Source organism: Capra hircus, chromosome 1 (assembly GCF_001704415.2).
Source record: "Capra hircus breed San Clemente chromosome 1, ASM170441v1, whole genome shotgun sequence".
NCBI lineage: Eukaryota > Metazoa > Chordata > Mammalia > Artiodactyla > Bovidae > Capra > Capra hircus.
In genome coordinates this window covers 151373391-151399025 of record NC_030808.1, presented here as the reverse complement: position 1 = coordinate 151399025, position 25635 = coordinate 151373391, and the positions used below count along the sequence as shown (strand labels likewise).

Below are 25635 nucleotides of genomic sequence, written 5' to 3'. Positions count from 1 at the left end.
GCTCCCAGGGAAGCCCATGTTTCTCTTACCACTCCCTCAGTTTCCCATCCTAATTTTAAGAAACAAAAACTTACCAATATCACTGGCAAACTTGTAGACATGGGTTTTTTGCAGCAGCCCTAATTGACACATACAGGTAAGGGCGTTAAGAGCTTTCACAATGACAAATTCCTCAGCATCACTAAGACCTTGTTGCAGCAGGGGTTTGAGAATTCAGGAGATCTGCCAGCCAACATAGGCAGCGACACCTGAAAAAGAGAAGCAACCATACATGATTTTTTTATACCTGAAAGTACAAATGTTATCAGTGAAAAGTGTTAGTTGCCCAGTCGTGTCCTCAACTCTTTGTGACCCCATGGACTGTAGCCTGTCAGGCTCCCCTATCCATGGAATTCTCCAGGCAAGAATACTGGAGTGGGTTACCATTCCCTTCTCCAGGGGATCTTCCCGACCAGGGATCGAACCTGGGTCTCCTGCACTGCAGGCAGATTCTTTACCACTGAGCCACCAGGGTATAAAACGAATCAAAAGCCAAATACATTAAGCAATAACCCATGGAGAGACACTGCACTTCCTACTCAGCACAATAAATAAAAAAGACCCACACCAATGCCCATCATCAAGAAATTCTGTGACACCAAGGGGAAAAAGATCCTGTAAGCTTACAGAAGGGAAAACACAGATCCCCTAAGAAGGAAGTAGAATCAGACGGGCATCTGATGATCATCTCAGCACCCATGCAGGCCAGAACACAACAGGGCAAGATCGTCGAGATTATGGAAGGAACTGTAAACCCAGACTGTTGATAAAATGAGGGTACAAAAGTGAGTCAGCGTGAGACATGCAAGAACTACACGTGGTTACCTCCCATGCAAACATTCTAAGAGAGTTTCTTGAGGATGTTTGCCAACAAAATGAGGAAAATGTAGAAACACAAAATGGTAAATACAAAGCAAGAATTCAAGGGGGGAAAAGGATAAAACCTAGTAAAGACCTAGAAATCAATCAGCCCAAATTAAAACTAAAAGTCAATCAACTTCAAAAATGTTATTAAGAAGAAAAGTGGAAGCGATTACAAGCAATAGATAAAACTAGTAAGAAAGAAGCTAGATATTATAGACAGAGTGAAGGAGGTATATTTTCTCTCTAAAAGTAAAACAAAAAACTCAAACTCCAGGATGAAAAAAAAAAAATTGTTCAAGAAAGTCTGTGTAAAAGTGAAATAAATTACAATGTACTATGTATTTAGTTGTTTGCAGAGGATAGAAAAAAGAATCCATTGACCTTGACGCTACAGACATTCTCATCAAGTGATAACAGTCATGGCATCAGAACTGTGGTGAAGCAATTTAAGCACAGCCCACTACTTGGTGCTAAAGTCAATAAAATTGACACACTCATGTAAATTATTTTGAATTTTCAGAATTAGTCTATACAAGCAGAAGAGACTTCATTATGATTACAGAACAGAATTTCAATATTACCAACCATAAAAATGCAATTGTTAGTTGAATTATCAACCAACAGAAGAAGCAGAAAGAAAGAAAAAGGTAAAAAAGGAATGAAGGAAGTGAAGGGGGAAGGAGGGAAACACAAAATCCTTTGCAGTCCAATCAGAAGGCCCATTAAGAAACAACTGAATTAAAGTTACAAAAACAACAATCTAAAAACAACCACTGCAAACACAGTGATCAACACCTCAAAACAGAGATGACAAGGGGAATCAGATTATGACATGAGTGAGGTAACTCTTCATCTGGTGCAGGAAAAAGTCAAGAGATAAAGTATAAAACTGATACTCCTGAAAAGAACAATATGAAAATTCTATATAAGGTAGCAATAGTCTCCTGAAGACACCAAACCAAAACCACACACCAGAGTGTGTGCCTCTGCAAAGTGCAACTACTGCCTTTCATACATCACTTCTTATAGTTTGAGTAGTTTGCAAAAGCATATTTCCCTTATAATTGAGAAAGAATTTTAGAATTTTTCTCTGTAGTAAAAGAAAACACACTGTCTAAAGTTCCAGTGAATTATATTCAGAAACTTTACAAACTAAAACGTGTAACAAACTAAAATATCTCAAAATATTTTGGAAAAGACTGACATTTGGAGAGCTTATTCTACCAGATACTAACGTTGCTTATAAATATATAATAATTAAAATATAATATATAAATAAATTATACTTTAATATATAAAGAGTATAATATTGAGAAGAGAAGTGAAAAAAATAATCAGTGGAATAGGATAGCTAGAAAAGGGACCCTAAACAATATATGCATGCAACAGACGATAATAGAAGCTTCACAAATAAATGGAAAATAAAGGAAATGTTTAGTAAGTAGTGTTGGGAAAACTGAAAAATGTAGTGAAAAATGTAGTGTTACATTCCTGAAAAAAATTTAGATTTCACCTCATACCACAGCCCCAAATAAAGATTAATTAAGCAGTTCATGCTATGCTGTGCTTAGTCACTCAGTCGTATCCGACTCTCTGTAACCCCTTGGACTGCAGCCCGCCAGACTCCTCTGTCCATGGGATTCTCCAGCTAAGAATACTAGAATGGGTCGCCATGCCCTCCTCCAGGGGATCTTCCCAACTCAGAGATCGAATCCAGGCCTCCTGCACTGCAGGCCGGATTCTTACGTCTATGTAAAAAAAATAAAGCTTTAATACAAAAAAAAAAAGGACATGCACCCAACATATAATTAACCTAATTCTGGAATGGAAAAAGATTTAAGTGCAAAAGTTAAAAAAAAAATCAAGAATGAAAAGATCAAATAAGTTGACAACACTAAAATTATTTTAAACGACATAAAAAATAATAGTCAAGTTACTTGAGAAATGGTTATTTGCCATAGAAGTGATAAAATGTTGTTTTTAATGTAGATATAAAAGGCTCAAAAGATTATAAGAAAAGCATAACACCATCAAAAAATGGGGGCCAAAATAATACATTAAAAATTCATAGTAAGAAACATGAACGAGTAATCAACATGAGGAATTTTTTTCACCTTCAATGATAAGGAAATAAACATACATCAAAACAAGTCATCACTTTAAGCTACCAACGAAGACTGACTGAAGCCTACTCCACACTGGAAGGCTGTGCAGTACTACTCAACAATGCCCACCAGCGTAGACAGTGATACTATCTCTCTGAAAAGCTTACAAAATGTGTCAAGTTCTAAAAATATACTCATATTACTTAACTCAGTAATTAAAATTTCTGACTCCCAACCTGAGAAAATAATCAGAAGAAAACATTCATGTAAATGGTTAGATGTATAATTGAAGGCAGGAGGAGAAGGGGACAACAGAGGATGAGATGGTTGGATGACATCACTGACTCAACGGACATGAGTTTGAGTGAACTCCGGGAGTTGGTGATGGACAGGGAGGCCTGGCGTGCTGCCATCCATGGGGTTGAAAAGAGTCGGACAAGACTGAGCAACTAAACCGAACACGTGTATAATGTATGTTGACCAAAGTAAAAACAATCTAAATATTCAAAAGAACAGTTCATTAAATTTTGGTAAAACTATAATAAAATATTTCTACTTATCAAATTATGGTTTTTAAGAATTTTTAATAACATGAGAAAATGTTCGGAATACACACATTACTAGATAAAGGTTTAAAAAGTAACAAGACTGAGAAGTAATATAATACATACAGAGCACTTAGGTGCTAGGCATTATTACATATGTTAATTCATTTTATCTTCGAAACAACTAGTGGGTTAGTATATTAGTATCCTCATTTTACAGACAGGGAAACAGAGGCACACAGAAGATTAGCTGATTTCCCCTAGAACCACAATCAGTAGGTGACAAAGCCAGAGCTTGAACCTAGCAATCTGGTGTCCAGAGTGGCTGCTCTTAAACACTTGATGCAAGTGTTCAAGAGCAACCAAATCAAAGCAAGATCCTTCTATGACCCACCTCCTAGAGTAATGGAAACAAAAACAAAAACAAACATGCGGGACTTAAATAAACTTGAAAGCTTTTGCACAGCAAAGGAAGCTATAAGCAAGGTGAAAAGACAATGCTCAGAATGGGAGAAAATAACAGCAGATGAAACAACTGACAAAGGATTAACTTCCAAACCATATAAGGAGCTCATACAAGTCAATACCAGGAAAACAAACAATCCAATCAAAAAGTGGGAAAAGATCTAAACAGACAGTTCTGCAAAGAAGCCATACAGATGGCCAGCAAACACACGAGCAGACGCTCAGCATCACTGATTATCACCCCTGGAGGCTCAGACGGTAAGGAATCTGCCTGCAAGGCGGGAGACCCAGGTTTGATCCCTGGACTGGAAAATCCCCTGGAGGAGGGACTGGCAACCCACTCCAGTATTCTTGCCTAGAGAATTCCACAGACTTAGGGGTCTGGCGGGCTACAGTCCATAGAGTCACAAAGAGCCAGACACAACGAAGTGATTATTAAAGAAATTCAAATCAAAACTACAATGAGCTATCACCCCACACTGGTCAGAATGGCCATCACCAAGAAGTCTACAAACAATAAATGCTGGAGAGGGTGTGGAGAAAAGGGAACGCTCTTGCACTGTCGGTGGGAATGTAAACGGATACAGCCACCACGGAAGACACAATGGAGATTTCTTTAAAAAACTAGAATAAAACCACCACAGGATGTAAGAATCTCACTCCTGGGCGTATACCCTGAGGAAACACAACTGAAAAAAGACACGTGTACCCCAGTGTTCACTGAAGCACTATTTACAACAGCTAGAACAATGTAGATGTCCATCGACAGATGAATGGATAAAGCAGCTGTGGGGTGTGTATGTGTGTTTGTGTGTGTGTGTGAGAGAGAGATAATGGAATATTACTCAGCCATAAAAAGGAATGCAATTGAGTCAGTTCTAATAAGGTGGATGAACCTAGAGCCTATTGTACAGAGTGAAGTGTCAGAAAGAGAAAGATAAATGTAATTTACTAATGCATGCATAAGGAATCTAGAAAGATGGTACCAATGAGTTTATTTGTAGGGCAGTGACGGAGAAACAGACATAGAGAACAGATTTATGGCGGGGGGGAGAGGATGAGATGCATGTAGAGAATAACATGGAAACTTTCATTACCATATGTAAATAGGGAGCCAATGGGAATTCGCTGTATGATGCAGGGAACTCAAACAGGGGCTCTGTGTCAACCTAGAGGGGTGGGTGGGGAGGGAGACGGGAGTGAGGTTCAAGAGGGAGGGGACATATGTATACCTATGGCTGATTCATGTTGATGTTCAACAGAAAACAACAAAATTCTGTTAAGCAATTACCCTTCAATTAAAAAAATAAAACAACAGTGCCGCTCTTAGCGAGTACATAACAGTGCCTCACAGCATATATGGCAGAATGGGATGATGGGTGGAAAGAGGAGGCAAGGATAACCCAGAGGAAGGGAAAAAACAAAACATTAACGGAGGCTGTACATGGGCTGGAGAACTGGAAGGAAGCTGTTTTCTTTAAGGTGTTTAGATCTTCCAATTTTTCCACATCTGTGCTAAGTCATGTCAGACTCTTTGCAACCCTGTGGATTGTAGGCCGCCAGGCTCTTCTGTCCATGGGGATTCTCCAGGCACGAATACTGGAGTGGGTTGCCAGGCCCTCCTCCAGGGGATCGTGACTCAGGGATCAAACCCACATCTCTTACGTCTCCTGCATGGCAGGCAGCTTCTTTGCAACTAGTACCATCTGGGAAGTCCAATTTTTCTATAGCAAGTATGTATTAACTTTTATACACAAAAAATAAATGAAAATTACTTTAAAAGTGAAAAAAGAACATAAAGGCCGTGTTTCAAAATACACATGGGGGTTTCCCCGGTGGTCCAGAGGTTAAAACTCCACCTTGCAGTAAGTACAAGGGACACAGCTTCCACCCCTGGTAGCGGAAGATCCCGCATGCTCTGCAGCAACCAAGCCCGTGCGCCACAACTACTGAGCTCATGCCCTAAAGCCTGCAAGTCACAACTCCTGAGCCTGCACACTGCAACTGCTGAAGCCATGCGCCTGGAGCTTGCATTCCATGACAGAAGCAGCCACGGCAATGAGAGGCCCACAATCCAAGACAAGAGTAGTCCTCGCTCGCTGCAACTAGAGAAGCTCAAGTGCAACAATAAAGACCGTGCAAAAAATAAGAAGCCAAAAAAATCAATCAATCAATCAATCAATCTTGTTTTTAAAAAAATCCACATAAATTGACCAGTAGATGAAGTTTCATCTTTGGAAAAGAACTATCTTTTCCAAAGAAAAGAAATAAAAACAAGATTACTTAAAAGGAGGGAGCAACACAGACAGACGGAGGTGAGAAGCAAAGGATACTGTGTCTAGGAGCTGAGTTAGCTGGAGTCCAAGACGGAAGGCTGAAATGAATCCATAAACTAATGCAGAAGTTAAAAACAAACTAGAAAGGTCTGAAAAGAGGAGGTACAGTAATCTCCAGTTATAACGAAGCAAGAACAGTAATTTCAAGACTTTTCAAAAGCAGGAAGTATCCTTTTCTCACATCATTATACAGTAATATTTGCAGAAACAGGAATACTATTGCTAGATGAGTTTCTTTCCTATTTTAATTCTTTAGGAAAAATATCCAACAGCAAACCTGTTATCAGTTACTTTCCCAGATTACTGAAAACCAAAATCTATAAACTCCACAGCTTCTGCTACATGAGAAAGTCTGGATACCTGTAAAGCTGACCAGTGTGCAGAACAGTTTTTAAGCTTTTTGAGTTAATAGACAAGTTTTACAACAATGTGTAAAATGATATATAAAGGGTTCGTGGGTAATTGTAACAATATAGCTTTAGCACATAATATTTCATAAATAACCAAATCTAAAATTGAAAAGGTCAGTATAAGCAGGTGGAAAACAATCAGTTATTACTCCAAAATGAAAAATATTAAATCTTAGTGTAAAACATGACTTTATCTATGCAAAATAAGTTCATTTCTTTCTAATTCTGAATCTAAATACAATGGGAATCATACATAGATAAAATACAAATTATTTCTCTTCTTTAAATAAATCTGAAAATTAAGAATTGCAACATTCTGAAAAAATAGTGGGAAAAGAGTCGACTAATTTTTCACAAATTTTTGGTTTTACAAGAAGCGAAGTCTGTAAGCTTCCTTTTTAATTAGACTGATTTTCAATCATAATTATACTGTTATTTCCTGATTGTAAAAGTGATGCATGTTTACTATAGAAAATTTGACAAATACGGAAAAATGAAAAGAACCCAATTACCTGTAATTCCAGCCCCAGAAATCATCACTGTTCACATCTTAGTATCTTCAGCCTTTTTAATAAGATATCATTTGTTATTATTACCTATACTCAACTGAGTTCAGTCACTTTAGTAATACTTCATGGTCCTTTCCCAGGTCATTAAATATTCTTTCAGAACACACTTTCTAATGACCACACGGAATCCCTTTGCATGTGCGTCTCAATCTCTTGATCAGCTAAGATATTCCCATCACCCAAAAGCATGAAGACAGACAGAAATACCAGGAATTCATTTCCTTATTAATGAAATTTGGTAGTACTGTCACCTTTCAGACTGCATGGAAATTACCTGTTTAAGAAGATAATTCAAATCTTAAAGATCAATGTAAAAACAAACAAAAACGTACCAACTATACTATCAAAAAAAGCTCCAAGCAGATGCCAATCATTTTGACCATTCAGGAAAGTGATCATGTGGGACAGCAAAACGTCATTGGCTTTCTGGCGTCCAAAGAACACACACAGCCGTGTTATCCCATTTTCCATTAAGGTCTGTTTCACGATATTTTCAGGGTCACTCAGCAAAGTGACAACTTTCTGCTGGACCATTTCATGTAAGGCCTGGAGCTCTAAAAGAGGAAAACAAAGAAAAATGTGATCAATTTTCTTTCCTCCAAACACACAGAGCCAGTCTTTCTCACTCCTTGGAGGAAATAGGATGATTACAGAAGCCGCCACTGAAACTAAGCTTTCCGTTAAGCTTTCCCACTACGCAAAGCATTGAAGGCTAGCTGGGAAAATGAAACATGGATTGAAAAACACTGTAACAGCAGACGGTACAAGCATGGCCACTGCCTCACTATTTACGAGCTCCATTTATGAGGCTCAGAGGAAAAAATGACGGGGAAGCACCAGAGAGATACTGTCCAATAAGATCGACCTAAGGATGTAAAGCTGCTTTAGAGTGGTCAGGATATAATCTGATGGTGCAGGTGTTGGTTAGCTACAGTTCAGAAAGCCAGAAAACACACTGCAAGTCTGGACAAGACTGTCTAGGTTGGGCATAACTTTCCTTCCAAGGAGTAAGTGTCTTAATTTCATGGCTGTAGTCACCATCTGCAGTGATTTTGGAGTTCCAAAAAATAAAGTCTGCCACTGTTTCCACTGTTTCCCCATCTGAAAAGTAGATTTCTCTAGTTTTCCTGAACTAGAAATATCTTAGAAAACATCTTAGTATACTATTTGACTTACAAATATTCAACATAATAAACATTAACTATGTTTATTATGTTAAAGCCTGTTAAAAAGCCGTATGGATATAGAGAAACGTGAGCCAGGGATAGACCTTATAGAGTTCACCGTTACAGTGTTCCTTTATGATAAAAGGTATGTGCCGAGGTCCAGCCTCAGCAGAGTCCAGGGATATCCTCAGGATGGACGACATCGGCAAGTGAAGAAAGATAGAGAAAGAGATAAGGAAAGAACGACACAGGGGGAACAAGCTTCTTCAGTGAGCGAGGCCCGTTTACTTTATTTTCCTCGGGGCTTTTATACCCTGAGTTATACATACAGCAAGGTGAAAAATGCAGAGTCGACTCAACCTTCCATCAGTAATAACTTTTATCGATATCAGGTTCCTTCCTGAAAGAGTCTTATTTTTTGCACATTATCTTCTGGCCTGGACACCTGTTGATATTTTATGACCTCTTTTTGATAAAGGTTGGTCAGCCAGAACAGTAATTTTCCCTAAAAGTGTTTCTTCTTAAATTCCTAGCCCGCCGACACCCTTAAAGTACAGAGTTACATTTTTATGGAGCAAAGATTCAGCAGGTTACAGCAAAGAAAGAACTTCTTAACTCAAAGTCTAATGTTGCTAATGAAAGGCTATTACTTATTTCTAGTACATGCTGACTACATGCACTCCCAGGAACACAATGGATAAGGAATGTGAGAGCTTGGCTGCAAGCATAGGCTCAACAATGTTGCAAGAGTCTCGATAAACCTGCCAAGTAAGCTAGAATGCTAACCGGGGGTTTGAATTGAAACACTCTTATCTTGTCCAGGAGACTTATTAACTAAAGCCCTAAGTAAACTCTTTCCAGGGGAAGGTGGTCGGGGATAGCCCCCTGTTAATGTCCAACGAGTTGGTGAAAGACATAAAGTAGTAAGAGAGACAGATTCTGGTTTTGGGGTAGATGCTCGAGCAGGTCCAGTGAGTCCGACGAGTCCTGAGGCCTTGCTTATCAGGACTCTTCCGCATGACCTTGTCATGGGTGGGATCTCCCGGGCTGGCTCCTGGCAGGTATGGGTTTTGATACAAGAATCATAGGTAGTATGAAACAAACAGTTTATGACAGACTATATGTCAGAATATACTCACATAAGTAGGAAAGGTTTAGATTCCTTAGCTATGGTGTTGTCAATGTTTTTCCTTTTATCCTATAATTATTTTATAATTCAGCTAGCTTTGCTGTTGACACAAGTCAATTCTGGCTGAAAAACTACTGAGCTTAGAATCTGTGGTGACAGGTTGGTCATTTTCGGGTGAGATAACAATGCATAAGAAAGAGTAAAATGGAACAGTCAAACAAAGGAATCCTTCCCTCTGTACATCTGGTAAACTTTCATTTACATTAGAATTATAAGAGATTCTGCTGCAAGTTCACATTCTAAATAGCAGCAATTCATTCTAAATAACAGAAAGCTTGGAAGAGGAGGCCACACCACCTGTGTCATAATTTCCGCTGGGAAGTGTCACTTCATCTATTTCTTCACTATTTGGGTCGTTTTTCATGTTGAGATTTTTCAACTGTACTAATTCCAGGAATCTCAAAGCTGTTTCTGCCAGCAGAGCTATGTTTTCTATAAAAGGGAGAAAATTTATGATAATTATAACCATAAATTTGTACAATGCTTATAACTTGTCTTCCCTAAATCTTAATACACCTAAGTAATAATCATAAAACTAAAGAAAAGCAAGACTTTCCAATTTAGCACTTAACCTAATCTGACTTTTACTGACTAATCTCATCATCTACAACTAGACCCAAACTACCAGTTTTAATCATGAAACATAAACTTCTTCTAAAAATACAGAACTGTACAACATGGTAACTACAGTTAACACTGCTGTATGGCATATATGAAATTTCTGGAGTAAATCCTAAGAGTTCTCATTATAAGGAAACAGAAATTTTTCATTGCTTTGTATTATATCTTTGTAAGATGATGGGTGCTAACTAAACTTACTATAGTAATCACTTCACAATGTATGTAATCCAAGCCATTATGCTCTACATCTTAAAACTATACAGTGAGGTATGTCAATGACATCTCAATAAAACTGGAAAAAATGCCAAATAACCAAAATACAGCACTCAAATCATTTGACGAAAAAAAAAACAAAAAACAGCTTAATTCTTCCACAAAGACCTATCTTTTCAACAGCATCATACTGAGTAAGAGACACGCAGCAGGCTACCAGAGAAACACATTTCACATTGAATTAAAAAGCTGACCTTTAGGATCACCCCAGTCCTGGCTCACACCTTGACCCTGACACTCACCAGATGACTGGTCAGCCAACCTGAGTCTCAGTTTCCTCAGTAACCGAGTCAGGACCACCTCAGAGGACCACTACCCACACGCATCACCCCTTAAGGGCCTGCTTTACAGTGATCCGTGGGTTCCAGCTGAACCAGTGTGACGCTGTCTGCCATGCTGCGGCAGCGGTCCGCCTCCTCTCTCTCTCTGATCATCTCTAAGAGTATTCCCCACTCCTGGCTGCTGTGGAAACACCTGCTCCTTAGCGCTGCTGCCACACCTGCTGCTAACTCTGTCTGCTCTGGGCTTACGCCTTCCTCCTCCTCCCATTCTTGCATATTCCTGCCTCTGCCCTTCCCCTCTCACTCCCATGCTTAATATGTGACCATACCCTCAAAGACACACTCTTTCTCTTCTCAGCAGCCAGTGGCACTGAACAGAAACTACCTAATTCTATTCATTCTAAGACTCACGTTTTCTTCACTTTTTAACATCTCTGAAACAGAGATGCATCCCACCACAACTGATGTTTTTTTGTCTATCCAATACAGTGATTCCCTTCATCGTGGAGTCCCACCCCCTATGCTTGCTAGGTTCAACACTTTTCTGAATAAAACATAAATGTACCTCTTGCAAGCAAGTTAGTGATACCTTGTATCGCCTACTCACCCTAAATTAGACAGGAGAACTCTATACCATTCTCTGATGATTCCAGATGAATACTACCATGTTAATGAAAATATCTTTATTAAGAACAGCCTCTTCTTTTCCTGGGCAATTAAGTCTAAAAAGATCTATTACTTATCTCTCCATTTATGCTCATAAACCACAACACACTTGTCAGTTCACTTTACACAAGATACAAATCTATACCAGCATCTCTTGAGTTTAAAAAAACTACAACAAAGGAAAACTTTAATTGACTTTTAAACATTTATCATTATTGACACGAGTGGTTTAATACACTTAGCCATACAAGTTCAAAGTGAGGGATGGGGTGTGGAGGGAGACGGGAGAGGGGTTAGGATGGGCAGACACACGTATCAGCTCAGTTCAGTCACTCAGTCGAGTCCGACTCTTTGCGATCCCATGAATCGCAGCACGCCAGGCCTCCCTGTCCATCACCAACTCCTGGAGTTCACTCAGACTCGCATCCATTGAGTCAGTGATGCCATCCAGCCATCTCATCCTCAGTAGTCCCCTTCTCCTCCTGTCCCCAATCCCTCCCAGCATCAGAGTCTTTTCCAATGAGTCAACTCTTCACATGAGGTGGCCAAAGTACAGGAGTTTCAGCTTCAGCATCATTCCTTCCAAAGAAATCCCAGGGCTGATCTCCTTCAGAATGGACTGGTTGGATCTCCTTGCAGTCCAAGGGACTCTCAAGAGTCTTCTCCAACACCACAGTTCAAAAGCATCAATTCTTTGGCGCTCAGCCTTCTTCACAGTCCAACTCTCACATCCATACGTGACTACTAGAAAAACCATAGCCTTGACTAGACGGACCTTAGTCAGCAAAGTAATGTCTCTGCTTTTGAATATACTATCTAGGTTGGTCGTAAGTTTTCTTCCAAGGAGTAAGCGTCTTTTAATTTCATGGCTACAGTCACCATCTGCAGTGATTTTGGAGCACCCCAAAATAAAGTCTGACACTGTTTCCACTGTTTCCCCATCTATTTCCCATGAAGTGATGGGACCAGATGCCATGATCTTCGTTTTCTGAAGCCAACTTTTTCACTCTCCACTTTCACTTTCATCAAGAGGCTTTTTAGTTCCTCTTCACTTTCTGCTGTAAGGGTGGTGTCATCTGCATATCTGAGGTTATTGATATTTCTCCCAGCAATCTTGATTCCAGTTTGTGCTTCTTCCAGTCCAGTGTTTCTCATGATGTACTCTGCATAGAAGTTAAATAAGCAGGGTGACAACATACAGCCTTGACAGACTCCTTTTCCTATTTGGAACCAGTCTGTTGTTCCATGTCCAGTTCTAACTGTTGCTTCCTGACCTGCATACAGGTTTCTCAAGAGGCAGGTCAAGTGGTCTGGTATTCCCATCTCTTTCAGAATCTTCCGCAGTTGATTGTGATCCACACAGTCAAAGGCTTTGGCATAGTCATTAAAGCAGAAATAGATGTTTTTCTGGAACTCTCTTGCTTTTTCCATGATCCAGCGGATACTGGCAATTTGATCTCTGGTTCCTCTGCCTTTTCTAAAACCAGCTTGAAAATCTGGAAGGTCACGGTTCACATATTGCTGAAGCCTGGCTTGGACAATTTTGAGCATTACTTTACTAGCGTGTGAGATGAGTGCAATTGTGTGGTAGATTGACCATTCTTTGGCATTGCCTTTCTTTGGGATTGGAATGAAAACTGACCTTTTCCAGTTCTGTGGCCACTGCTGAGTTTTCCAAATTTGCTGGCATACTGAATGCAACAGTCTTATAGCATCATCTTTCAGGATTTGAAATAGCTCAATTGGAATCCCATCACCTCCACTAGCTTTGTTCGTAGTCATGCTTTCTAAGGCCCACTGGACTTCACATTCCAGGATGTCTGGCTCTAGATGAGTGATCACCCCATCATGATTATCTGGGTCGTGAAGATCTTTTTTGTACAGTTCTTCTGTGTATTCTTGCCACCTCTTCTTAATATCTTCTGCTTCTGTTAGGTCCATACCATTTCTGTCCTTTATTGAGCCCATCTTTGCATGAAATGTTCCCTTAGCATCTCTAATTTTCTTGAAGAGATCTCTAGTCTTTCCCACTCTGTTCTTTTCCTCTATTTCTTTGTATTGATCGCTGAGGAAGGCTTTCTTATCTCTTCTTGCTATTCTTGGAACGCTGCATTCAGATGCTTGTATCTTTCCTTTTCTCCTTTGCTTTTCGCCTCTCTTCTTTTCACAGCTATTTGTAAGGCCTCCCCAGACAGCCATTTTGCTTTTTTGCATTTCTTTTCTATGGGAATGGTCTTGATCCCTGTCTCCTGTACAGTGTCACCAACCTCATTCCATAGTTCATCAGGCACTTTATCTATCAGATCTAGGCCCTTAAATCTATTTCTCACTTCCACTGTATAATCATAAGGGATTTGAATTTAGGTCATACCTGAATGGTCTAGCAGTTTCCCCTACTTTCTTCAATTTAAGTCTGAATTTGGTAATAAGGATTTCATGATCTGAGCCACAGTCAGCTCCTGGTCTTTAATATTAACAGTAAATAATATTAAATATGTTCTATTTATATTACTAAATAATATTAATAAAAATTGAATATTAAATTAAATTACAGTATCATAATCCATGGCTGGCTGAAATCCACAGACACAGAACCATGGATGGAGGGCCAACTATAAATTATAAGAGGATTTTCAACCGCGTGGAGGGTCAGTATTCCTAAGCCCAACATTGTTCAAGGGTCAATTGTATTTCTCTTTACCAAGTGAATTATAAACATGCTTTGTTCCAAATAATAAACCTGGATATGTCTTTAAAGAAATCCTGAATTTCTTCAGCCTATAATTTACACCTATACAGCTACGGAAATCAGAAACTGTTAATAGGCAGATGGATAAATATTTTTTAAAAAACCAACAAGCACTGATCACCCTGTGGATGTGTGTAGCCATAAAGACAGAGTCCAAAGGTCATTTCTCATAGTCTAGTAAAATAACAAGTATATCATGAAATAATGAACTAATAATAAGGAAGTGTCTTTCAAAGAAAGAGACATTATCATCACTACACATAAGTCACATACTATTTACAAAAACTTTAGAATTCCTAATTTCCATCAGATTATATTTTAGAAATAAATCATGGAATTATGTGAATATTTCAATGACATTTTCCATGCAGAAATAAGCGTTCAAAATTAATTTGGGGAGCTAAAAATAGAAATCTGTATCACTTGATTTTATGAGAATTATAAATATTTATAAAAACAGGTAGATGTTTTACTGTAACACACCCACTTCACCACAAAGAAGCCACACTTCCTTAGCATCATAGTAACTGAGTTCAGTTCAGTCACTCAGTCGTGTCTGACTCTTTGCGACCCCATGAATCGCCACACGCCAGGCCTCCCTGTCCATCACCAACTCCCTGAGTTCACTCAGACTCACGTCCATTGAGTCCGTGATGCCATCCAGCCATCTCATCCTGTCATCTCCTTCTCCTCCTGCCCCCAATCCCTCCCAGCATCAGAGTCTTTTCCAGTGAGTCAACTCTTCGCATGAGGTGGCCAAAGTACAGGAGTTTCAGCTTTAGCATCAGTCCTTCCAAAGAAATCCCAGGGCTGATCTCCTTCAGAATGGACTGGTTGGATCTCCTTGCAGTCCAAGGGACTCTCAAGAGTCTTCTCTAACCCCACAGTTCAACAGAATCAATTCTTCGGCGCTCAGCCTTCATCACAGTCCAACTCTCACATTCATACATGACTACTGGAAAAACCATAGCCTTGACTAGACGGACCTTTGTTGACAAAGCAATGTCTCTGCTTTTGAATATGCTATCTAGGTTGGTCATAACTTTTTTTCCAAGGAGTAAGCGTCTTGTAATTTCATGGCTGCAATCACCATCTGCAGTGATTCTGGAGCCCAACAAAATACAGTCTGACACTGTTTCCACTGTTTCCCCATCTATTTCCCATCGTAACTGAAAGCACCTTCAAATGCAGTAACCTAACAGGCTAGGTCCTTTCAACACCAAACTACTCAGCAAAATTAATTTTTTTCAACAGCAATAGACTATTATACCCTAATACTAATATTCAAGCAAACATATCTGTTCAGAGAAACTTCAGAAAGGCCTAAAGGCACTAGATCAGAAGCACATACTTGTAAACATCGTACTCCAAATTAAATGTTAATACTCCCAGTAAAATCATAAAATTCTGTCCTATATATTTTTACTTAATAATTCTGATCAGTTCAAAGAATGAGAGTATACACAAAGCTTGAGTTTCAGGAACAGATCAGCTATAAATATTACCAAAATGTACACAAATAATTCAAGGACCAAAGTTCAAGGTTATCTTTGGAATTTCCAAAATATCAGAGAAAAAGGAGGTATTACGGTCACTAACTTCAGGATGTCAGTGGTCATTTACTGGGACAATAAGCTCTTACCAGCATAGGCTAGCCTGACGATTGTGGCGTCATCCTGGGCCAAGTGGGCTATGCCTGGCAGGATGTACTCTGGGTAAATGTTGACATCGTTGCGAGGAACCTCCTTCACCAGAGCAAGAACTTTAGTCAACGTCCTCAAGGCTTCGGCCCTTACTCTGGGAACAGAGTCATTGCTGAAATGCAAAAGATAAGGTGTAATACGATCCAAAAGAATTTCTACACTTTTAATCCTGGGGCCAAATGGAGAATAAGTTCCAAAGCGGCAAGCTTGGAGTCACAGTATTTCAGGGTCTGCAGGCAGGATGTTATAACTGACACCAAGATAACCAGCCCATTCTCCTTGGGCTCTCCATCTGCTTTCTCCAGCAGATCGTGTCCATAGAGATTGTGAATGATGTTGTCCAAATCCTTCCTTATAACCAGAATATGCTCATCTGCAGAAAGAAATGTTTCTTTGGCAAACTGGGCCATATAGGGCTGAAGAAAAGTATAGAATATTTCAGGAAAGGCATTGCCACGTTGCTACTTTAAGTAATCTTCTGCCTCTAAACGTTTATCTGGTTCACGGTGAATCATCTGAGTTACCTACACCAAGGGGACAATGGGAGTAAAACACAGATTTGAGAAAAGCAAATTAAATCAGACCAAAGCTACAACACCAATTTACACGTGATTTAAAGGGATTCTGAGGTCATACTGACTCTTTCCAATCTTCACTTTTCAAACTACTTTCAGAACCTGACTAGTGAGTAAAATGTGACTCTCCCATCACCCTATAAAGCAAGAGGAAATCACTAGTAATGTACTCTAGATGGTCCATACACATAAAGAGGACCAAGTCTTTAAAAGCACTCAAATTCATTCCTTCTACAGCTAAGAAAAGGTCGGCTCAAATTCATAAAGTTACTTAGCCAACACAACATGATAATGAGCACCACCCTGAGAACAGACAGGTATGCCAGCTCTTAAACCCAGTGTACTGTTAACTGGATGTCAGCTAAACTGGCTTCCTCTGGAGCATCTTACTTTTTAATATTTGACATTTTTAAAAGAAATCAAAATGCAGGGTTCCCTACCTTACTAAAGAATATTTTAAATATACCATAATCTTTCAATGGCTCAGAGTAATCATCAGATGCATCAGTTATGTAGTAAATGCTGTAAAAAAAGTCCCCTCAAACAGCAGTGTGGATATATACCGCTAACATGACCTCCCAGAATTCCTCACATCTGATCTGCTATAGTAACGGGTGATTCAACAGCCCCCCTGCCAGAACTGCCCTCAGAGTCAAGGAACGTCTACAAAGCCAGCTGCTTCTATATGAAATGCCCCTATACTGCTGTACTACACTCAAGCTGATTCTCCTGTCTCCTCATTTTACATATTTATCCTCTTCATTACTTACCAGCAAGCTCTATCTTGGACAACCTCTCTAACGCCCAAGCACCTCCTTATTTCCTTCCAAATCTGTCCAAAGCAGAGTTAGGATTCTAATGGAAAGGTGTGTGTGTGTATGTGTGTGTGTTTGTAATATAAAGTCAAATGAGCTCTGTGTCTAAGAAGGCGGGAAAGTTATACATTTCTGCCTAACAAACTAAAAACGATAGGAGGCTTCTATTAGTCTATGGGGCTTTAGTGCTTGTGCCAAATTCAGAACATTCCAGAGAACTAATACTGACGGGAGAATATAATTCTATTTAAAACACTATGGTAAATATTTGCAGCACAGTTACCAATTCTCTGATACTGCGATCTTCAATTTTACTCAGCACCTGCTCAGGGAAAAACTGCCCATTTCTATAGGCCAAAAGTTGAGAGAGATCAAACAGAGGCACGCCTTCTGTAAAAAGCTCAGCGATCACACAACCTGGAAAACAACAGGAAATAATTCCATTAAAACTGAAAGGCAACATATCCTTAATACAAATCAAGAATTCAGAGAATTCATGAGACTCAAGATACATAACTTCTTTAATGTAACATACAACTACAATCGAGCAAGGCAGAGAAAATCTCTACCGGCGAATCATAGGTTTACAAAAGTATGAAGTCAAAAAAGGCCTACTTAATTTTTCTCCTTAAAAATATTAAATCAAATTACTTCCTTGTTCTCTAGTTTAAAACAAATGTACTACACATGCATTATATATACACATATATTAAGAGATACAAGGATAGATTGAAAGTCATAATAGTTTTTATTATGCATTTATAGACATTAAGTTCATAAGAAACTACTGAGAAGTCATATCTGACAACTCGCTCACTAACCATTAAACAAAGAGTTATCAGGTGCCTTCCACACACTCGACTTTAACAGTGCAGGAAATAGATAAAATCTCTGCCCTCAGGAAGCTCTTATTCTAGAAGAGAGAAAGTAAACCAGCACACACACACAATTATAAAATGGGAAGTGCTAAGAAGCGTGGTTGTAAGATTAAAGGGGGAAAAGAGATACCCTTCATAGCGCACTTAAATAATCTTCAAACAAGAAATAAAGTATCTACATTCCCAAAAAGACAGAGCAGTTTCACTGAACCATCATCTAACACACATTTAACAAGTTTTAAGAAGATTTTTGAACAACCTGAGCCACAGCTTTGCATGTGCCAGTCCCTCTGCCTGGGGTGTGACTCCATCGAGAATCTTCATGGTTTACACCTAAACCTCTTTCAGGTTTTGAATCAAATGTCATCTTAGCAGTGTGGCATTTTGTGACTGCCCAGTTGAAAACTGCAAGCCCCCCAACACAACTACCCCACCCGCAACACGTAGCACAATCCTCTCCCAACAGCACCAAACACCACATTTTATATTTTATGCATGTATTTCTTTACTGTCCATATACCCACTAGAATGTAAACTCCATAGGGACTTCTGTCTATTTTGTTCACTAAAAAATCTCTAGCAACTAAGACAGTTCCTGATATATAATAAAAACTCAATAAATTTCTTAATTTCTATCCATATAGTATCAAGTTTTATAATTAAAAAAAAAAACTAAAAATGGCTATTAAGAACACTAAAGCAAAAAGAAAACAGAACTGAACAATACCATCAACTAGATCTAACGGATATCAAAGGAACACTCACTCCATCTAACAGAATACAAAATTCTTCTCAAGTACATGTGGCACACTCTCAGATGAAACCATATGCTGGACCATAAAACAAGCTTCAAGAGTTTTAAAGGACTGAAATCATAGAAATTATATCCTTCAAACCACAACGGAATGAAATAAACCAGTTATAGAAATCTGAAAAATTCACAAATATGTAGAATGAAACAACATATTCATAAATAACCAATGATCAAAGAAAACTTACAAAATACTTTGAGATGAATGAAAATGAAAGCAATATACAAAAATGTATGGGATGCAACTAAAGCGCAATTGGAGAAAATGTAAATGATAACCTAACTTGCAAAAGAAGAGCTCAAAACAATAAGTTAATCTTAACCTTGAGAAACAAACTAAAACCAAAGGGAAAAGAAGGAAAGGAAAACCAGAAATTGGAGAGATAATTTATGCAATAAGGTATAAAATACACTAGAGAACGTTACCAAAACCGAAAGCTTGTGCACTGCAAATCTCAACACAACTGACAAAACTTTTAGTGAGATGACTCAAACTACTAACATCAGGTAGGAAAAAGGGGACATGACTACCAACCTCACAGAAATAAAAAGGATTTTAAGGGAATAATTTAAACAAATGTATGTCTGCCAAAAATTAAGACAAACTAAATGAAACGGACAGATTCCTAAAAAGATAAAGATTACCAAAGGTGACTTCAAAGAAAATCTGAATAGACCTTAAGGAGTGATGGAATTAGTAATTAAAAATCTCCCACAAAGAGAAACCTAAGCCAGCTAAACAAGTGAATTCTGCCAAACATTAAAATAATGAACAGCCATCCTTGACAAATCCTAAAGAAACACAGAGGAGAAGAAACACTTTCCAAGTTATTCTATCAGGCCAATCTTACCCTAGTAGCAAACTAGACAAAAGGATCATAATTAAAGAAAACTATACATTAATATCCCTGATATAAAAATCATCCAAAGAATATCAGCAAACTGCAGGTAGGCACTGAAGAGTCCATAGTAGTAGTAGTGAATTTGCTCAGTCGTATCCGACTCTTTGCAACCCCATGGACTGTAGCCCACCAGGCTCCTCCGCCCATGGGATTTTCCAGGCAAGAGTACTGGAGTGGGGTGCCATTGCCTTCTCCAGAAGAGTCCATACCAACAATAATAAACAAGTTAGGGGAAAGAGAGGATACTTGAGCACATAGAATGCTGAAGGCGTATGGTGGAAGGTGCTGGAATTGGAAGATCATCATTTGGCAACCATCACAGTAAAGACCAAAGAAGACAAGAATGATTAACAGATGCCAAATCAAAGAGGAAATCGTGACAACTGGCAGGATACTAGCATGGTGTTAAAAGTTTCTTCCCACAGGTTGCTTTACTAATTGCAAGGGATTAAAAACAAAACCAAAAAGTAACTACAGAAAGGAGAAAGTGGGCAAGCATTTGACATGATCAAAATAAACATCACCAATACATATCATTTGCTCCAGATACCAGAGTATGAAGACATCATCACCTACACAGAGGGCCTGAGAATGAATTAGCTGAATCTAATCACAAGCCTTACATGAACAGTGCAAAGAAACAGAGGAAAACAATAGAATGGGAAAGACTAGAGACCTCTTCAAGAAAACTGGGGATACCAAGGAAATATGTCATGCAAAGACAGGTACAATAAAGGACAGAAACAGTAGGAACCTAACAGAAGCAGAAGAGATTAAGAAGAGGCGGCAAGAATACAAAGAACTATACAAAAAAGGTCTTAATGACCCAGAGAACTATGATGGCGTGATCACTCATCTAGAGTCAGATATCCTCAACTGTGAAGTCACGTGGACCTTAGGAAGCATCACTATGAACAAAGCCAGTGGAGGTGATGCAATTCCAGCTGAGCTATTTCAAGTCCTAAGAGATGATGCTGTGAAAGTACTGCACTCAATATGCCAGCAAAGTTGGAAAACTCAGCAGTGGCCACAGGACTGGAAAAGGTCAGTTTTCATTCCAATCAAAGAAGGGCATTGCCAAAGAATGTTCAAACCACCGAACCATGGCACTCATTTCACATGCCAGCAAGGTAATGCTCAAAATCCCTCAACTTATGCTTCAGCAATACGTGAGCCAAGAATTTCCAGATGTACAAGCTAGATTTAGAAAAGGCAGAGGAACCAGAGATCAAATTACCAACATCCACTGGATCACAGAGAAAGCAAGGAAATTCCCAAAAAACAGCTGTTTCACTGACTACACAAAAGCCTTTGACTGTGTGGATCACAAAAACAGGAAAAATTCTTCAAGAGATACCAGACCACCTTACCTGTGTCCTGAGAAACCTGTATACAGATCAAGAAAAAACAGTTAGAATCAAACATGAAACATTGGACTGGTTCAAAATTGGGAAAGAAGTACATCAAGGTGGTATATTGTCACCATGCATATTTACTTTCTATGCAAAGTACATCTTGGGAAGTGCTGGGCTGAATGAACCACAGGGTGGAATCAAGATTGCCAGGAGAAATATCAACAACCTCAGATATGCAAATGATACAACTCTAAGGGCAGAAAGTGAGGAGGAACTAAAGGGCCTCTTCATGAGGGTGAAAGAGAGTGAAAAAACCGTCTTAAAACTCAACACTCAAAAAGCTAAGATCACAGCATTCAATCCCAACACTTCATGGCAAACAGGTGGGGAAAAAGTGGAACCAGTGACAGATTTTCTTGGGCTCCAAAATCACTGTGGACAGTGACTGCAGCCATGAAATTCAAAGATGCTTGCTCCTTGGAAGAAAAGCTGCAACAAACCTAGACAATACATAAACAAGCAAATACTACTTTGCCCACAAAGGTGTGTATAGTCAAAGCTATGGTTTTTCCAGTAGTCAATGTGGATGTGACAGCTGGACCATAAAGGCTGGGTGCCAAAGAACTGATGCTTTTGATTTGTGGTGCTGTCCCTTGCACAGTAAGGAGATCAAACCAGTCAATCCTAAAGGAAAAATCAACCCTGAATATTCATTGGAAGGACTGATGCTGAGGCTGAAGCTCCAATACTTTGGCTACCTGATGGGAAGAGACAAATCACTGCTAAAGACCCTGTTTCTAGCAAAGATTGAAGGAAACAGGAGAACAGGGCAGCAGAGGATGAGATGGTTGGATGGCATCACCAACTCAATGGACATGAGTCACTCCATGGGGTCTCAAAGAGTCAACCACAACTCAGCATCTGAACCATAATCACCTTTCAGGTCTCAGCGTAAATATCATCCTTCCAATCAAGATTCCTTTCCTGATTCTGCCTCTCTACCCATCACCACCAAAGACTCATTTAAGTATCCATAGATTCCTGGAACAGTACCCTAAGCATATCACCACCACTGCAAAAAGCAGGGCACTGAAATCTCATCAATATCAATCTCTTCACTTAAAGGGCAAGCACCTTGAAAACAGAAACGTAACTATTCATCTCTCTCACTTAAGACAGTGCCTGACCCATACAGAAGAATTCAAATATTCCTTAAACATCTGAATAAGCTGACCACTCTCTGCATTTTCTAGCTACTTAAAACACATCCAATGAAATAATGCATCTGTCTGAAGAGTAGGTGGATTTACCAAAAAGTTAATTTCTGTATTCAACAGTTAAAATAAATGCACATTCATTCCCACCTTAGCAAAGTCGACCAACTCAAATACCTGCTGAAAAGATATCCATTGCTCGCTTCAATTCTCCTCTTGTTCTCTGATTGCTGTTTAAGTCTACAAGTGGAGTCGAAGGATCTCTCATATATTCTAACTCTGTGGCAAACAATCCACCATCGACAAAACGTTCAGGAGCAATGTAACAAGTTCTCCTCCGTGAAGTGTCAAACAAATAGTTGAAATCTGCTGGGTTGTCCTCTGGAAGGTAAGTGGGCTTGAAACTGGCAAAATCCGTTAGAAGAACCCAGTTCCAACTGGTGACCATTACTTTCTCCGTCTTGATGTCCCCATGACGGACGCCGGACTTGTGCGCTTGGTCCACAGCTGAGGATCTGGAAAGCGATCCAGCGCTTCTCAATGTTATTTAAGAACGGAAGGGTGCTGATGCGGTTGTAGAGGCTGTCTCGCACGTACTGCCTGAAGAGCATGGCTGCCTTCTCAGATGCTTTTTCAGCAGCTTTCTGGAAAGGCAGACAGTTCTGGGCAGAATGAAGCCTGATTTTCAGTTCCTCCAGCTCTTGTTCATAGCTCCTGAGAGGCAACGTGGGATCCTGAATTGCAAAGACCTTCACAACCACCGGGCCTTCTCCGTGCTTCGCTCGAGCAACTTTAAAGAACCGAGCACTCCCCAGACTCTTAATCATATTCAAAGTCATGGATGTCTGAGAAATAACTCTCCACAGAAAGGATCTGGGAGGGAGCAATGCCAGCAAGCTGGTTTCCCATGACGGCAGCAGGCACCCGAGACAGCAGGTTAGGATACAACAGGTACTTTCTGAAGAAAAGAAAGAAAAAAAGGAAGCAATGAAACATCATTTTTTATGTGGCATCCTTCTACAAGGTAGATGTATCATATTCCTCTCCCACCCCACAGGGCTGTATTTAACAACTTCTTGGCAGCCTCTAAATTTCAGACATATTTATCTTAAAAGATCTTGTTATTTGGTCGTCCTTTCCGGGATATTACAGGAAAATAGGCCCCATCAATATAAGTTGAAATGTCACAACGTGTATTTTCTGATACTGATACTTGAAAAATTTAACCAATCTTTACTACGTGTTCAGTATTGTGCTTGGGGCTGAAAGAGGCACCAAAGTGCTATGTGACACAGTTATCTGTCCAAGAAGAATCTGTAGTCTTCAATACAAAACGCAAGCACACCTTAAATCTAACTAAGATCGCGAAATACAAACAGGTTAGGCTTGGTTTCCCTGGTGGCTCAGATGGTAAAGAATCTGCCTGCAATGCAGGAGACCTGTGTTCAGTCCCTGGGTCGGAAGATCCCCTGGAGAAGGAAATGGCAACACATTCCAGTACTCTTACTTGGAAAATCTCATGGACAGAGGAGCCTGGTAGGCTACACAGTCCACGGGATCGCAGAGTCACACACCACTGAGTGACTAAAAAATTAACCAATCGTGGACCCGTCCAGCCTTAACTCCAGCGTGCCTTCCCACTCAGCTAACTGAAGGCAGAAGAGCTGCTTGGTTTACAACAACACGGAAGAACCCATGGCAGAGATGTTAAGGGAAAGTAAATCAAAATACCCTATTTGCCAAAACACAGCCCAAGGTTCTCCTAGTTCGGATCTTACAGGAACTCAAAATACCCTCCTTGCCAATCACAGCCCAAGGTTCTCAAAGCTCAGATCTTGCAGGAAAGCAAAGCACACAAGCACGCACGGCTGTGCACACACGCAAACCTTTACCCCGGGGCAGTGGGAAGTGTCACAAGCCGACGGCTCGCTGCCTCACAAGGAGCTCACGGCGGGTCCCTTCGGGGTCTGGGCGGCGAAGGGAGCCAGCAAACGGGAGAAGCCCCCTCAGAGGGAGGACGGAGGTGCCGCGGAAGGCATCCGGGACCCCAGCCCGCTCTCGGGGCCGCGGTTGACGAGAGCCCAGCGGCTGACGAGAGCCCAGCGGCTGACGAGAGCCCAGCGGCTGACGAGAGCCCAGCGCCCGAGGAGCTGGCCCGCCAGCCCCGTCGCCTCAGAGGCCACGCGTTCCCGGGCCTCGCCGTCCTCTCAGGCGGGCCTGAACCGTCAGGGTCCTCCGACTCCCCCAGGGCCTCAGCACCAGCGGGAGACGGAGCCTGGAGGACTGGCCGGCTTCCGGGGCCCGAGGAAACCCCGCTCCTCCCGCGACGGCCGGCTGACGCCTTGCAGTCCCAGCTCCCGGGAGAAGCCGCCGGCTCGGACCCCACTTCCTGTGGCGGAGAGGAAGTGACGTCGCAGCGAGGCTGGAGGAGGAGGAGCGCGGGGGCGGGTCTGGTTGCTAGGAAACCAGGGAGGGGCGTGGCCTCGCGCAAGGAGCCTGAAGAAAGTAAACAGGGGGGCGTCCCTGGTGGCTCCGCTGCTAAAGAGGCCCGCTGCAGTGCGGGACTGGCAACCCACTCCAGTGTTTTTGCCTGGAGAATCCCAGGGACAGGGGGAGCGTGGTGGGCTGCCGTCTATGGGGTTGCACAGAGTCGGACACGACTGAAGCGACTTAGCGGCAGCAGCAGCAGCGGTGCGGGAGACCTGGGTTCCATCCCTGGGTTGGGAAGAGCCCCTGGAAAAGGAAACAGTTACCCACTCCAGGATTCTTGCCTGGACAATCCCATGGACGAGGAGCCTTGTGGCTGTGGGTAACCCCAGGATTCTGACCTGGAGAATTCCATGACTGTATAGTCCATGGGGTCGCAAAGAGTTAGACACCACTGAGACATTATGCACACTTGTTATGCCACAGTTTGGGGATTTATTTATTAAAACACACTGTTATTTAATTGATATAACTTCTTAGACTATTACCCAAATTATAACTGAGAAGCAGTTGCCCTTGTTGTTGTATTATTTGTATTTTTACATTTATGTGTTTGGTAGGTTGGGCTTTCCTGGTGGCCCAGTGGTAAAGAATCCACCTGCCAATGCAGGAGATGC

At 40.6% G+C, this 25635-nt stretch overlaps 1 pseudogene; it reads right to left on the bottom strand.

Moving 5' to 3' along the window:
• LOC102181077 lies at positions 37–24619 on the bottom strand (annotated as a pseudogene).